This window comes from Mustela erminea, chromosome 6 (genome assembly GCF_009829155.1).
Source record: "Mustela erminea isolate mMusErm1 chromosome 6, mMusErm1.Pri, whole genome shotgun sequence".
NCBI lineage: Eukaryota > Metazoa > Chordata > Mammalia > Carnivora > Mustelidae > Mustela > Mustela erminea.
Genome location: NC_045619.1, coordinates 18,144,278 through 18,160,099, shown reverse-complemented (window position 1 = coordinate 18,160,099; position 15,822 = coordinate 18,144,278). Strand labels below are relative to the sequence as shown.

Sequence of the window (15,822 nt, the reverse complement as noted above, 5' to 3'; positions counted from 1 at the left end):
TTATTTCTCTCTGTATGTTAACTCTAGTTTCAGTGAACTTGACTCCTTGAATTTGACATACTCTTTCACATGCTTCTCCTAACCCCTGGAGTCATCTTCACAATTCATTCTTCCCTTCTCACTCTTTACCTCCAAGACCTGCTGCTTGAACCCCTTAACTTGCTTTACTAGAAATAGGACATTAAACTATATAATATCATGGATAATAGTTTTCTCTATTTCCTGGCCATAAAAAAAGAGCATTGAGAATATGGCAGATTATTTTTTAATACAAAATGAATAAATTAATGAGTACATGAAAGATGTCTTCCTACCATTTCCTCCACTGGATTGAAATAGTATTATTGGAGGGCACCTGGGTGGCTCAGTGGGTTAAAGCCTCTGCCTCCGTCTCAGATCATGATCCCAGGATCCTGGGATCGAGCCCCACATCGGGCTCTCTGCTCAGCAGGGAGCCTGCTTCCCTTCCTCTCTCTCTGCCTGCCTCTCTGCCTACTTGTGATCTCTGTCTGTCAAATAAATAAATAAAATCTTAAAAAAAAAAAAAGAAAGAAAGAAGCACTTCACATCAGGTAAGGCCCCATCTCCACTATGAACTATGGTGATTTTATGTTGTATCAGCTTGGCGAAGCTGGAATTCCACTTCTTTGACTCTCCTTTCTATATAGTACTGGAGAAGAGTTGGTCAAAAAGAAACTTCTGGGAGGTTTAGAAGGCAGAAGTGAGGCAGTAGCCATGATACTCTTAAAGGTAATTGTGGCTAGAGGTGGCAAAATTCAGTTGGGTGGGTATCAGCACATTCCAGTTTGTTCCCACTGCTTGATTTGCAGACCAAAAGCAAACCTAAGCCTGTCAGAAGGAACTTGGTTTCAAACTCACAGAACAGTGTCCACGGAGGCAAAAGACTTCTACACCAGCCCCTTTCACACCCTTACTCTGGGAGCTGAGAGTACCGAGCTTCCAGTTTTCTTTAAGTTCCAAATAGTCCATTGGTACCTATGTCTCAGGATGAGTGATGGGTACCTCTTCTCTGGTCCTCCCTTTCCCCTTTAATCCCCAGCTCCTTCCATGTTGTATAAAGTCCACGCCTGCAACACATTCCTTAATCCATAATTCATAGAGTGTTGTCTATTTTTTTAACAGATGTAAAGTATTTATTTCAACAGGTGTAAAGTATTTATTGAATATTTGCTACCAAATCCCAATAAATAAAGTATTTATTGAATATTTACTACCAAATCCTAAATTGCATTCAAGTTAAAACTTAAGGCATAAACACTAATATTTACAATTCATGTAAGGAATGCTATATAGTGACACATCAAGGCATAAATTCTTTTCACTTATAATTCTTAAAAAATGATACTAGCAAAAGTGATGTAAAATCCTCAGTGTGAGATTATGATTAAGCTACATTTTACAAAAATAAGATGTAAGATGGCAATAATCCCATAATATCCTGGATTTGATCCCTTCAAGAGAGACTGGTTATTTAGACAGTCAAACCTGAAAATTTACAAGTAAGGCAGGTCAGTACTCAACTGAGAAGTGCATCTCTTACATGTTCAACTAGGAGGTCACAGTTGGGAAGATCTGAAGTATTGAGTCCGTTTGATGAATGAGTCAGCTGGCAGTTACAAACATATTTATTGCCTTGCCATCTTTAAAAGAGGTTTTCAGAGTGTCCATGAAACTTCTGGATTACTTTATAAATTTTTTCTTTTGCTGTTCAACTGCCCTGGAGTTCTGGTACTGATATTTCTTGAAGACATTATTCACTATAGCAAGTTCTTTTATTGTGCTAATTTTATCCTTGATCATCTTCAGAAACCTTGCACTGTCAATGATCTCATGTGAGTTCTTACTAAGAATCTGTTTAGGTGCTCATGCCTTTTCATTTGGTCCTGGAATGCTGGCTTTGGAAGTCCAAATATTCTTCTATGTCATCAACTGCCATTCAAAGAAGGGACTTTGTGATTTAATGTCTGCATTTTTTTTTCCTTTAACATTTTCATAATGATGTCTTGTATGAAACCTGCATTTTCTTCCCTGATTTATTTTTTATTTTTTAGATTTTATTTATTTGTCAGAGAGAGTGTGCACTCAAGTAGGGGAAACAGCAGGCAGAGGAAGAACCAAGCTGCCCACTGAGCAAGGAGCCCGATGCTGGGATCATGACCTGGACCAAAAGCTGACACTTAACCAATTGAGCCACGCAGGTGTCCCTTTTTCCCTATTCTGATACATGTAGTCCTTGTGCTAAGCCTGTGCCCAAGGAATTTTCTTTAGTTTGCTTTACGTATCTCCTACTCTAAAGAAGGCTTCTCAAACAAAGAAATAAGAACTTGACCATGTACTATCATTATCTCAACAAATTTTGAACATGGCCTGCACAATATAACATCTATTAGGACTTGAGTATGAGCACTGATAATGAGAACACTTTACATTTACAGTGTGTCAGAGTCTTTTCCCATGTATCAGTTTATCTTCACAATTGCCACTAATATGTGTGCATTGCTCCCTACTGTGTACATAGCACAATACCAGACCTTTATCAGTCTCTCTGATCTTAACAGTGTAACGAAATCAAATTTTCATATATGATGAAATAAAAAATACATTTTCTTTTTTCAAATATATTATTTGTTTGAGAAAGAGAGAGACTGAGGGCACAAGAGAGTGAGCACAAGGAGGGGAGAAGGGCAGAAGGAGAGGGAGAAACAGCTTCCTCACTGAGCAGGAAACCCTATGTGAGGCTCAATTGCAAGATGCCAGGATCATGACCTGAGCCAAAGGCAGATGTGTAATGAACTGAGTCACCCAGGTGCCCCCCAAAATATACAGTTTCTTAATGGTGGACATCAAAACGTTTTTTAGGACAAAAACTCTATGATTGGGGGGAGAGATCTTGATAAACAGCTTGGAATGAGCTTAAGCTCCTCCTCCCTTTATCCTCAATTTCCCTATCTGTATGTAAATAATGTGGTAGGAATAGAAGTTGGAATCCTGAAGGTGTGGATGTTAGCAGGAACCCAAGGAAAATGAAAATGGTCAAGAAAATGGGAGAACAGGAACATGATGGGGTGGAGCTTACATGTAGAAAGGTGGTCCAGCAAAATCTCGGTGATGTGACCATGAGAGATAAGCACTCTAAGGAACTCTCAGAAAGCAAAGAGAGGGTCCTGACATTTTTATGCTTGAGCTCATTTTATTTGTATCCCAAGGAACAAAGAATTCCTACCTACCACATTATTTACATACAGATAGGGAAATTGAGGATAAAAGGAGGAGGAGCTTAAGCTCATAGAGCTGGACACAAGTTTGTCTGACTTGAGCTTCTACAATGGGTCTGAGGTCATAGGCGTATACTCCACCCCAGACATACTTGATTCCACATCCCCTCTTTGGGCTAAACCACTTGTGATCCCCTACAACGGGGAGAACGAATCTGAGCCAAGGAAGAGTTAGCAAACCTGCTCCCAGTGTCAAAGAAGAGCCAAGAGCAAAGATGTCCCTGCGCATTCCACAGGGGAGCTTCTTCTGAAGTAGTGTAAGGGGCTGACAACAACGTCTGACCTTCTCTTTCCTGTTCCAAAGCTAAAGAAGGGTGTGAGCTTCCCAAATGTCAGGGAACAGGAAGGAAGGTGTCTACGTGTCTTAGAAATATTTCCAGAAGATAAGAAATGTAAAGGTCCTGGAGATTCTTGGAAAGAAATAGGTCATGAGCCCACTGCCTTTTCCAGACAAATGAATGCTTAGATAGGAGACACAGAAACCTCAGCCTATAGGAATAAATGAAGTATTATGTTCCCAAAGGGAGCTGCCTCTGGCTTTATTTATTGCTGAGAAATCCCTTGGGAGACCCAAGGGAACCCTCTTTGGCTTGTGAACACAGCTCAGCAAGTGTCTTGCATGTCCACCATCCCTGGCTGTATAAACTTAGATGCTTGAGGAAGTAAAATACCCATAATGAGCAACAGAAGTTATCTGTGTTGGGTGCTTACTACATACCAGGCCCTGTCCTGAGAACTATCAAGCCTTATCTCATTTAATTCTCATGATCCACCTATGAGGTAGGTTAACATTATCATACTGATTCTACAAATGAATACATACAGCATGAAAAGAGTATAAAATAACTTACAGACTGTATCACCATGCCCCTGGTGATACAGAGCATGGTGATACAGTCTGTAAGTTATTGAGCTTCTACAATGGGTCTGAGGTCATAGGCGTATACTCCACCCCAGACATACTTGATTCCACATCCCCTCTTTGGGCTATCACTGAGTTGACTTTCCCTATCACTGAGAAGAGAGGATAATGATTTCCCAGGGCTGACCTGATAGAGCGGGGCATACAGGGATAAATAAGCGATGCACAACTTCCCACTGGGAAATGTGATGGGGATGGAGGGTGAGAAACATGAGGAGCCGTTCTAGGCAATGCAGGTATATGGGGGAGCTTCGGTTTCTAATTAAGGATGGCAGCATAGCCAAGTTTTACTCTCCAGGTAGATGGTTTGGATGTGGGACCTGCATCTTCAATTAGAGGGGCATTGAAAAGATTCATCTTTTGGCCAGTGGAATTGGCCAGATTGCCTACGTGCCCACCTTGGCTCTGCCACTTAGTAGCCTTGTGACCTTGAGCAACTTGGAAGCGGGGATCATAATAGCATCCTTTTTACAATATTGTGAAGATTAAATAAACTGTATTTGTGTTAGCAAGTATCCATTCAAGCGTGGCAGCTTGACACCGACATCCTGTCACCTGCTGCAGGCTGACTGTTCTCCCCTCCACCCTCCCTGTCCCTACACCACAGACCTAACATTCGTCAGACTCATATATGAAAAATGATTGAAAGGTACCACCTCTGAGACTGTGTTCAATGCAATTACAATTACTCTCTCTATTCCCTGGCTGGCTCCACCACACTTTAAGATCAGCTTTAGAAAAAAAAAGAAGATATGTCCAGAATCAAGACCAGGGTGAAGAGAGTGAGATGCTTAGAGCTCAACAGTGAAGGAGGTACTCAAGCTCAGGACCATGGAAGTACCTATGTCATGGCTTTAAAGAGAAAAGCTGAATGGCTGGAATTTCAATACTTGAATTCCCTGGTGGGTGTACAGTTTATATAGGAGTTACTCATTTTTTAGGTAAGTTGGATTCCTTGAAAGTTGTTAAAAGGAAAACAAAATAGCTTAAATACAGTAGGTGATCTTGCTAGTTAAAGGAATTAACTTGTGAATGCAGCGGTAGAACCAAGAATCCATTTACAAGTAATTTATTGTTTACCAGTAACTGTATTTTCCTTTGTCATGTTCAGTTACACTCTCCTTTTAAAAATCGCCATGTGTTATGCATGTGATATTTGTTTTCCTGATAGCAGAAGAGGTAAATTCATGGAAGGATTTCCTTGTATTTTCTTACATGCAAGACATGCAGCCTTGAGGGAAGTAAAGTACCAAACGGTCTCAAAGAAGTGTCGTGAATTTTTCTACATTGTTGCAAATGAACGAGGTTCAAAATTTTAAAAATCATTAAAAGATTCAACACAGTTTTGTGAACTCTACAAGAATGAATCTTGTTAGAATTTTGGCTAATTGATAATCCTCAAGGAACCATCTTTTATCTTTTTAAAATCTCTTTTTTTCTGTTTTATTAGTGTTTTTCTCAAAATATTGTGCTCTTTTTCTCCTTGAGTTTATTCTGTGGTTTTTTTGTTTGTTTGTTTGTTTGTTTGTTTGTTTTAACTTCTTGAGTGGAACCCTTAACTCATTAATTATTTATCTTTCTTTTGGGCGTATACATTTAAGACTACAGCTTTAGTTGTATGCCTTAAGTTTTGCAGTAAGTATTTTTGTTCTCAAGTTCTAAATATGTTAAACTTTCATTATATTCTATCTTTGTTTCATAGCATATTATGGGTGTTTTTAAAATTTCCAAACGTGGATTTGGAAAGAGGGATATTCTTCCTGTCCAGTTATTTTTGTTTGGTGGTTGAAGAATGTGGCCTATGAAATATTAATCCTGATATTTATTTTTCATTTGTGAACTTCTATAGTTTTGTATTTTATAAATTTCCATATATCTTTAAAAAACATATCCTACAATTGTTTAGTGAAGGATTCTCTCTGTATATTCTTTAGATCATCATAATAAGCATGGGACTGATATGCTAAAATTGTCTCTGTAAATCACAGATTTGCCAGTTTCTTTCAGTTTTTGCTCTATACAGTTTTAAGGATTATTTTCTTAGGGAAAATTATTTTCTTAGGGATTATTTTCATGATTTATATATTCCTGGTAAATTGTTTTCTATGTAATGATACTTATTTTTTTTACTAATAATTCTTTTTATCTTAAGGTCTATTTAATTTAAATTAGTATTGTTACTCCAGTTATATTTTTATTTATAAATGCATGGTGTATCTTTTTCTATCCCTTTATATTAAAATTTTCTGCATAACTAGGTCACAGGTACACCTCTTATTAAAAAATAATTGAATGGTATTTAAAAAAATAATTGAATGTGTTACTGTATTTGTGGGTTTTGCTTTTAAAGCCCAATCTAAAGATTTGGGAAATGGTAGTGACAGTAGCAGTGTAGTTTTTGATCTTGTTTGAATCCCCCCTCCACACATCAAAGCAGTCACAGAAATTAAATGGCAAAACCAAAGATCCATGTACAAAATTACAATAGAATTAGGCAACAATGTATCCCGTAATACAAGCAATTGGAGACAAACCACCAACAACCACAAGACACATATGGTATTAGCATCTCTGCAGGACAAAGTACAGGGAAGCAAATAGGGTTGTGTCTAATGTTAACCAGAACCCCCAAAAAACTGATAGTTATTTACTAGGAAGCACAGTGGGCCAATTTGAAACCACCAGATGAAACCAAGAATGAATTTTTCTCTCTCTAAAACCAACTGATTGAAAGGGTTGGAGCAGCTTAACCCTTATGAACTCTCAATCCTGAAATGGGCTTCCTTTCAATAAAGAAACCATGCTGTGGAGAAACCACTAGAAGTAGAATAAAATTGAGCAATTTAAGGGAAATTAAGATTAAAAAAGAGAGAATTCAGATCCAAGTGGAAAGAAGACAGTCAGAAAATCTTAGGGAGCAAGAAGCTATATTTTTTAACGTTACATAAAAATAACAGAAGAGGGAGCTTTGTGACATTAGAAAAGCTTTCCTGAATCCTGCCTCAGTCTGAAAGGTCAGGAAAATTAGTTTCATGTAAAAATGAGCAAAAAAGAAGTATCAAGGTCAAATCCCATATAAAGTCATAAGAAATGAGGCAATAAGGAACATAACATTTCTAGAGATGATGAAAGCCAGAAAAGTATGTCCACAAACAAATCAACATGGAATATACCATTTCAAAATAAGTTAAAAGACATTAAGAAAATTATATAGGATATGAAAAAAATAACATGAATCGGAATTTTTCAAGCTGAGACCTAAACTAAAAGAACTCAGGAAAGAATTAAAAATAAAAGAAAATACAGTTTAAGAAATTAAGAATAAAATAGAAGGAATACTGGTGGAAAAAACACACAGCAAATGAATGAATTAAAGGAAATGGAAAATGAAAAGTTTTTTTTTTAATCAGAAGAAATAAAGATACTAAAAAGGGTTCGTGAGAAAGTGACAAATACAAAGATGGACAAAGAAGATCTAACATACAGATACTAGGAGACCCTGAAGAATAAAACCAGAGCAAAAGAATATAAAAAGTAGAAACATTTTTAATTTTTATAAAAAACCCTCCTCTGAAATTATTTTTAAAAAGTTTGAAACCCCATATTGAAACATCATACTAACTACCTGACATTGACTTAAAATGACCAATAGCAAAGAAAAATCCTAGCAAAACCAATAAACTTTAAAGAAGAAGGGAAAAAATCATTTGAGCATCTAGTGAAAAAGACCATGTGACTTATAAAGGAAATCTATTGCATTTACACCAGACTTTTAACAGTAATATTTTATTCCAAAAGAAAATCAATAGCATCACTAAGATAGATATTTAAGGGACAGAAATATGAGCAACTGTTTTCATACTCATTGAAAATGACTTTAAAGAATACCAGACACAGAGAAGTTGTTACCAACATGTAAGAACTAATGGAATACTCTTCCAAAAGGCCCTTCCTGGGGAATTTAGTACAGAGTAAGTTTCAAACAACCTAAATGACTGGAGACCTAAGACTAAATAAGAGCTTGAGGGAAAGAATTTGGTACGGATGCTCTGACAATGTAGATATCATAGTGCAGATCAAAATGTGATCAGAATGGCAAGAAATATGTCACATACCAAAAACCTGGAGCAAATGGATGTTTTATGATAAAGCATTCAATTTGAAGTCATCAACAAGTTGGAGACACCCCATCACCACTTCTATTTAACATCATACCAGGGCTCAAACCTGTACAAAAGTTTAAAGGCAAAAAAATATACAAAATAAATAGCATTAAAAAATGTTATCATTCAGACATGATGGTCCAAGAGACAAGAAGCACTATTAGAACTTATAAGGATTTTTAAAGTTCTGGATATAAGATCAATATACAAAAAATGTTTGTTTCCATATATCAACAAAAATAATCAGGGAGCTTTGTGACAATAGAAAAGCTTTTCTGAATCCTGCCTCATTCTGAAAGGTCAGATAGGTACCTTTGATAATAGCATCAAAACCTATATGATACCTCTAGAGATCATAAGTCAATATGTGCAAAATTTTATTGGAAAAAATTATAAAGCTTCATTTAAAGACACAGAAATTTCTTAAAAGGAAAGACACTACATTCATGGGTGGAGAGATTTAGCATTATAAACATATCAAGCTTCCTCAAATTAATCTGTTAATTTAACATAATTTTAACTCAAACCCTTCAAATTGATCCTAAAATTTGCATGAGAGATCAAACAGCCAGACAATTACAAAAGACAAGATGGTTGTGTTGAAGTGTCAAATCACTATCTTGTATACCTGAAAGTAATATTCTACTGAAGGTTAACCATACTGGAATCTAAATAAAAACAAGAAAAAGAGACAAGATGGTGTCCTCACCCTACCAGACATCAAGATTAATTAGAAAGCTGTAATGATTAAAGTAAACCTCTCAGCCAGCTGAATAGGTTAAAGGATCCAGAAACTGAAAGACATAAATGAAAATTGTAACCCTGACTCCTAATTGTTTTAGTTGATTCTGTTTTAGAGTCTGTAATCCAGTATTTTGTCAGGTTTTAGATTTCACTATTAATATAAAGACACTGAACTGGAATCAGACAATAACAAAATGGGTTCTCCCTCCATTTGTTTTCTTATCTTGTTAGATATAAAATAACTTTATATTTTGAGATGTTCAGTTTTCATACACGGTTTGGGGTTTTTTTTAGACTATCCACAAAGGTAGAGTAGAAGACTTTGGCATAGAAGGTCAGCAAATTTAATTGCAATGTCGCCTTTTATCAAAGATTCATTGTGAATGACTTCACCCTTTTCCCATTTGATGATAAAATGCAATAGTATTCACAAACGTGTTTTAAAATTTCTCAGGTATTCTTCTGTCTCACAGCCAAAAGTAGTAACAGTAGTAGCTGTTGGAGTCTTTATCATGATTCAGACACTGTACTGAACACTTCATATGAACTATAGGAGTTAATCCTGAACGCAACCTTGTGAGGGAAGTGCAATTATCATACTCAATTTAGGGTTGGCACATTGAGGTTAGGAGGAATTAGGTAACTTTCCCAAGGTCAAAGTCAACTGCATATTAAGTAATGGAATGGGACTTATACCTGTGTCTGTTGAACAGCAGCACCTGGTTTCTTATTTACTACTTTGCAGTCTCTCCATAAAATATTGCCATTGCTCTGTTCAAAATTGAACTGGTACGTTTTCACCTTAACATCAGAGGAAAGGAAAACTTATATAATCTGAATAAATTAAAACCAACCAGTTATCTCTCCCAAAAAATCTTTGTAGAACTATATCAACTTTGTTTTTTTAATAAAAATTTGAAGTCTGCTGCCAATAAATGCACAGGTGACCAGCAGGCACTTCCAAAACAAATAAACAAAAATAAAAAATAAAACAAAACAAACAAATTTTAAAAGTGTGAGAAACTTGGAGAGTGTGCTGTGTCCTGAAACATGAGTAAACCCCTAATGCCCCATTTATGGAGTAGGTCTTGCATTGACACATGAAGAAGCTCTTTTAATTAACTGGATAGGAATTTAATATCTTCACATATGCAAGGCAAGTCGACTCGCCCAGGCAACCAGATACACCAAGCTTTGTGTATTAGTTCTGCTCTTTTGGCTTCTGAGTGAACCTTCTAAGTCATGGGCATTAAGGTTGTCTGAAGTAAATGATTATCTATTCAACTCTTCCCTGGGAAAATTAGGATATGCTAACCAGTGGCAAAGAGTACAAGGTGACCCAGCAAATTAAAAATTAATAATAATAATAATAATAAACCACAAGAGCCCAAACAAAAATAGCAAGGAGATTAATTTACTGAATATCATGTGGTCCTCACTAAATGTGGGCAAAGTGATCTTCAGAGCTTTGCCAAAGTATGACAATCACAATTAGGATGCCATGCAAACGTGTGTCTGTTTTTGCATGGCTTTTTCAGAAATCATTTCCAAGAAGCTGAGGTGAGTTTCTCCACCTTAATATAGTGGTGGATTTGAAGGCATATCTTAAGTCTCAGCAATAGGGCCAAATTCAACTAGTTTTCATGTCCATGTTAGTAGTGTGCTGAATTCTCACCTTGACAAACTTGAGGATAGTTTTCCTAAATATAGTATATTATTTCTTCTGATATTTTCCTTCAGAAAATTTAGGAGCGTCACACTTAGGATAAACATAATACTTGCTACAAAATTTCTTAATTATATCATTTACCTCCTTAGCATTTCATTACCACTTTATTTGATGTATCTTACCAGGGTCCATGAACTCTGTCTCTGATTATGAGACCATATTCCTCTAAGAGTAATTGTCATAATTCCTATTTATTTGTAAATTATTTCCCCATCAAAATTTATATAAGATTCCTTTATTAGGATTTTTCAAAATGTATTTATCAGAGAGAGAGAGCGCACAGCAAGGGGAGTGGCAGGCAGAGGAAAAAGCGGGCTACTTGTCATGCAGGACTCAAGCCCAGGACCCTGGGATCATGACCTGAGCCAAAGACAGATGTCCAACCAACTGAGCTACCCGGGCATCCTCATATATGATTCTTCATGCAAAAATTCTGCAAAGCTTTTCTGTTTATATGTATATAAAGTAAATTAGTCTTTGAATGGAAGTAAATTTAAGTACTTTTTAAGAAGGTATAACTCTGTACTAAATTCTGTAATTTTCAGTTTTCCCTTTATTTAACAACTATTTATTGGTTCCTTACTGTGTCAAGTTTTGAAAAGGTTAAATTGGCTACAGTCTAATTTCCGTTCAGTAAAATGAAATTGGGTGTGTGAGGTAGTACATTCTAGTCTGAAAAAAGTAGATGGGGGTGCCTGGGTAGCTCAGTGGGTTAAGCCTCTGCCTTTGGCTCAGGTTGTGGTCTCAGGATCCTGGGATCGAGCCCAGCATCGGGCTCTCTGCTTATCTTCCTCCTCGATCTCTGCCTGCTGCTCTGCCTACTTGTGATCTCTCTCTCTCTCTCTCTCTCTCTGTCAAATAAATAAATAAAATCTTTTTTTAAAAGTCTAAAAAAAGGAAAGTAGACCAAACTTATAAGTGTGATTATAACCATACTGATGGGTTTGGTCTGTTTTGTTTTGTTTGTTTGTTTGTTTGTTTGTTTTAAAGATTTTATTTATTTATTTGACAGTCAGAGATCACAAGCAGATAGAGATGCAGGCAGAGAGAGAAGGAGGAGGAAGCAGGCTCCCTGCTGAGCAGAGATCCCAATGAGGGGCTCGATCCCAGGACCCTGGGATCATGACCTGAGCCGAAGGCAGAGGCTTTAACCCACTGAGCCACCCAGGTGCCCCTGGTCTGTTTTTTAGTAATAGAATTACCCATGGTTTTACTTTTCTCATTATATTTTTTCTGCCTATCGAATTTTATAAAACAAACACATATGCATGTATAAAAGGGGAGCGAAAATGAATATTATCTTAAGAATACCTTCTATTCAAGGTACACTAAGCAGGTGGCCAAGCTGAACAGTCACCCACAAGAAAAAAATTTATTTAAGTAAACTTAAACTTTTTAATGGTCTCTTCACTGCTGGCCTGCCATGATGTCATCTTTTCTATCTGGACAGAACCGGGGGACAGGGAGACACACGCAGAGCCATAAATGTTCCAAGAAGATATTGACCTTTGACAGCCTGGTCATGTGTTCCCCGCGAGGCTCTGTGTTCCTCCTGCTCCACACACTCAGCCTTCTCACCCGGGCTTGCATCTGAGACCATAAGGCTAACACTGACGTGCCCTTGCATACTTATTGATGACCCCAGGACCTCCCATGTCGTCTGACTCTCACCCTTATACATCTCTGTACATCCCCTAATCTGATTCTATCTCCTTCGTGACTCCAGACCCTTCCCCTGCAGCCTGGGAAAGACTGGTCAGCTGCCAAATGCCCCATACTGGCAACTTCTTCTCTGAACATCCTCCTCATTTTTGCTCTTTAACTGCAACCTGACTGTCCCCTGGAGCTATTCCTTATTAGGAATAGGAATTAGGAATAGGGGCTATTTTTCATCCTCTACACCAGGCTTGGGGGATGGGTTCCCTGTCCTCTATGTTTCTCACGCTGGCTTGTGAAACACGGTCTGCCCCACCCCCTACAATTTCCCCCCCAAAACTGAGTTCTGGTGGAGTTCATGCCATCAGCACGTACCTTGGCTTGGAATATATTTACTTAATGCTCTGCATTGTTAGCTTCAAACCTGAGAGAGTGACGATACTTCTAGAACCCATTCCTGGAGTAAATGTGCACTTGAAGCTTCGCCTGGTTTTAGGTCATAGAGGCGGGGCAGTGGTGCAGCAATAGAATGAATTTTGTCACTGCACCTGATCTAAAATGAAATAAATCATTGTCACAGATACTGCTGAGATGGTTAGAAGAGGAAGGGGTTTAATTCAGAGTAGACTACCCCATTGACTGCCGTGCCCCAGAGGAATAAGAAAGGAAATGAACTACCACCATCTAATCAGCACAAGCCCCAATGAGACAAAGAGAGGACCCTATGGACCCTGGCACCCGCCATCCCCAGCACAGTCCTAGCACACAGTAGACCCTCGACACATTCTTATTAGCTCATTGAATAATGGGTGTCAGTGCCACTCTACATAATTTGAACTAGTTTAGCCTATAAATTCCTGAAGTCTGACATATCCCATCCAACACTCCACAACTTTGCAGGTTATTCTATCTTTTTCTTCAAGTAGTTTACTTAAAGACTGGAATTTGTAGGGCCTATCCCAAAGAAGAATAGGAAACAGATGGACTAATAAGTGATTATTTATTTATACCTCCAAAATTAAAGTCTAGAGCTAGAGCCATAGCACACTCTCATCATATGCTGCTTTCAGTTGATGAAATGATTATTTTCATCTCTGATGGTTTCTCCTCCTCTCTTTTATTGACCTGGCTACCTAGGCAAATGCGTCTAAGCAACATCACTGCTCATTCTTTGCAAAACTTGCTTTCCTTCAGCAAATATTATCCAGGGACTTCCATGGGGTCAGGGGCTATGCCAGGTATCAGGGATGCCACAACAAACAAGACTGATTATGTCCCTGACCTGTTTGCATTTTACCAAAGTGGCAGACAAGTACTTCCCATATTTTGAAACTAAAATGGTAAATACTGTTTTAATAGTAATTTAAAATTAACAAAGAGACTGGGGTTTTACATCCAGTATCTTTTTGATGCTCAAAAAAGCCCCATGGGGTCAGACAGGGGACTGGTTTTACTGATGTCATTTTACAGATGACAAAGTCAAGGCATTGAACATAATGACAGTACGGTACGTAGAAACTGAGATACACTTTGGGTAGAAGACATGGACAATGGGAAAGGCAGAAGACAAGAGTTAGCATCTATTGGAGAAAATACAATCCATACACACTGCCCACTAACACCCTTTGAAATTTCTTGGACAGGTTTGTGTGTTGGTGTGTTGGTTTGACTTTCACAGAACACATGCCACTGCCACAACTCTGTCTACCTCCATGCCTGAACATCTTGTCTTGGAAGATCTGTTGACCAAGGCTACTTTTGATCATCTTAAACAGATATCCTCTCACTGACATTTAGTGGGAAGACTCCTCTTGGAGTGTCACCTGTCAGCCTTATAAGCGGAGGACATGATGTTTGTCCAGACAAATTAGCCAACATCATCTGTGGTGAATTTGCACTCTTAGAGAACAGGCACTGTGTCTTCCTTCGATTACCTCCCACAAAATCTCCTAAAGACACCAGACAAGTGTATTATTGAAGAGATCTTTTTTTAAGATCAAATCACCATAATTCAATACAAAAGTATATTTTTATTTGGAAATGATACCAGAGCTCTGAAAACCAGATATCCAAAATAGAAAGAAGAGATCTCATAAAACAAAATCCACAGGATGGGATGTATTTATGTCTGCATCCTTTATGTTACAAGGCAGATGGCCTAGCCCTGGCCAATCCAGGTGACTGCTATTACTGAGGAGAACGTGCACGTTCTCTGTGTTACCAGAGAAATCCGGGATGGGAGATTTCTATTAGATTAGCTCATCTGAGCAGCCCCTTTTGCAAAGTTCTTTTTCTCTATTATTAAAGTAGCTGTGTTTGTGTTCCTCTATGGTCTTTAAATTCTAAAGAAATTTTTTAAATAATAAAAAGCAAATCAAGGGAATGTCAGCGTGGTCAAGATAAGCATGCACAAAAGTGGGGGCTATGTCTTCCATTTTTTATAGATTTGAGGTATAAAAAACATTAGTCAGATGGAACCCAGGTTAGTCTCAAATGTTTCTTGCTTCATTTGACTGTTCAAACTTTTTAATTTCATTTTTTTCTGTTCTACATCTTTAAAAAAAAAAAGTAGAGTATTTTTAGATTAAAGAAATAACATATTTTGTGAGCAGGTGGGGAGCTAGAAAATTCCAGTCACCAGGTGTCACACTATCAAACAGCACACCAGGTGTAAAAAGTGGAAAAATAACCTTCTAGGGTATCTGGGGAAAATTCCAAGAAAGGCCAGACAGTAATTATCCTAACCCCTGGCAGCCATTTTGCTTTGCAACTTAACTACAAAGAAAATATGACTATTAAAAAGGTATATGCTAATTAGGAATGCCTTCTAATCCACATCCAAGGAGAAGCATACAAAGAGCAGAGTAGAAGGAGCACAGGGTGCCTGTTCTCAGTGTTACCAGCTTTTTCTCACGCTATTCCCAGTGGCAGTGTCCATCCATCTTTCGCTCACCTGTGGAAATCCTGGATCTCCTTCCTGTCTCAGATAGGATGCCGTCATTCTGGAAACTTCCTCTGGTTGCAGTCAATTCAGCAACACTGTTCCAGGTAGTGAGGAGCCAGCAGCAATGAAAATAGACATTGGCCTCATATTGCTGAGCATCTGATGGAAAGAGAGACACCATCCAGTCCACAAGCATTCATTGAGCACCTACAGTGGACCTGGCACCATTCCAATAACACATATTAATGTGGTAGATATCAGAGCCTAGGACTGAGAGGGGAAAAAAAGGAGCTTCTGTGTGTGTGTGTGTGTGTGTGTGTGTGTGTGTGTGTGTGTGTCTCTGTGTGTGAGAGAGTTTATGAAAGTTA

General features: G+C 37.9%; 1 pseudogene; it reads right to left on the bottom strand.

Moving 5' to 3' along the window:
* Positions 1-1,569: 1,569 nt before the first annotated feature.
* On the bottom strand, positions 1,570-15,511 carry LOC116593444 (annotated as a pseudogene).
* Between the last annotated feature and the right edge of the window lie 311 nt (positions 15,512-15,822).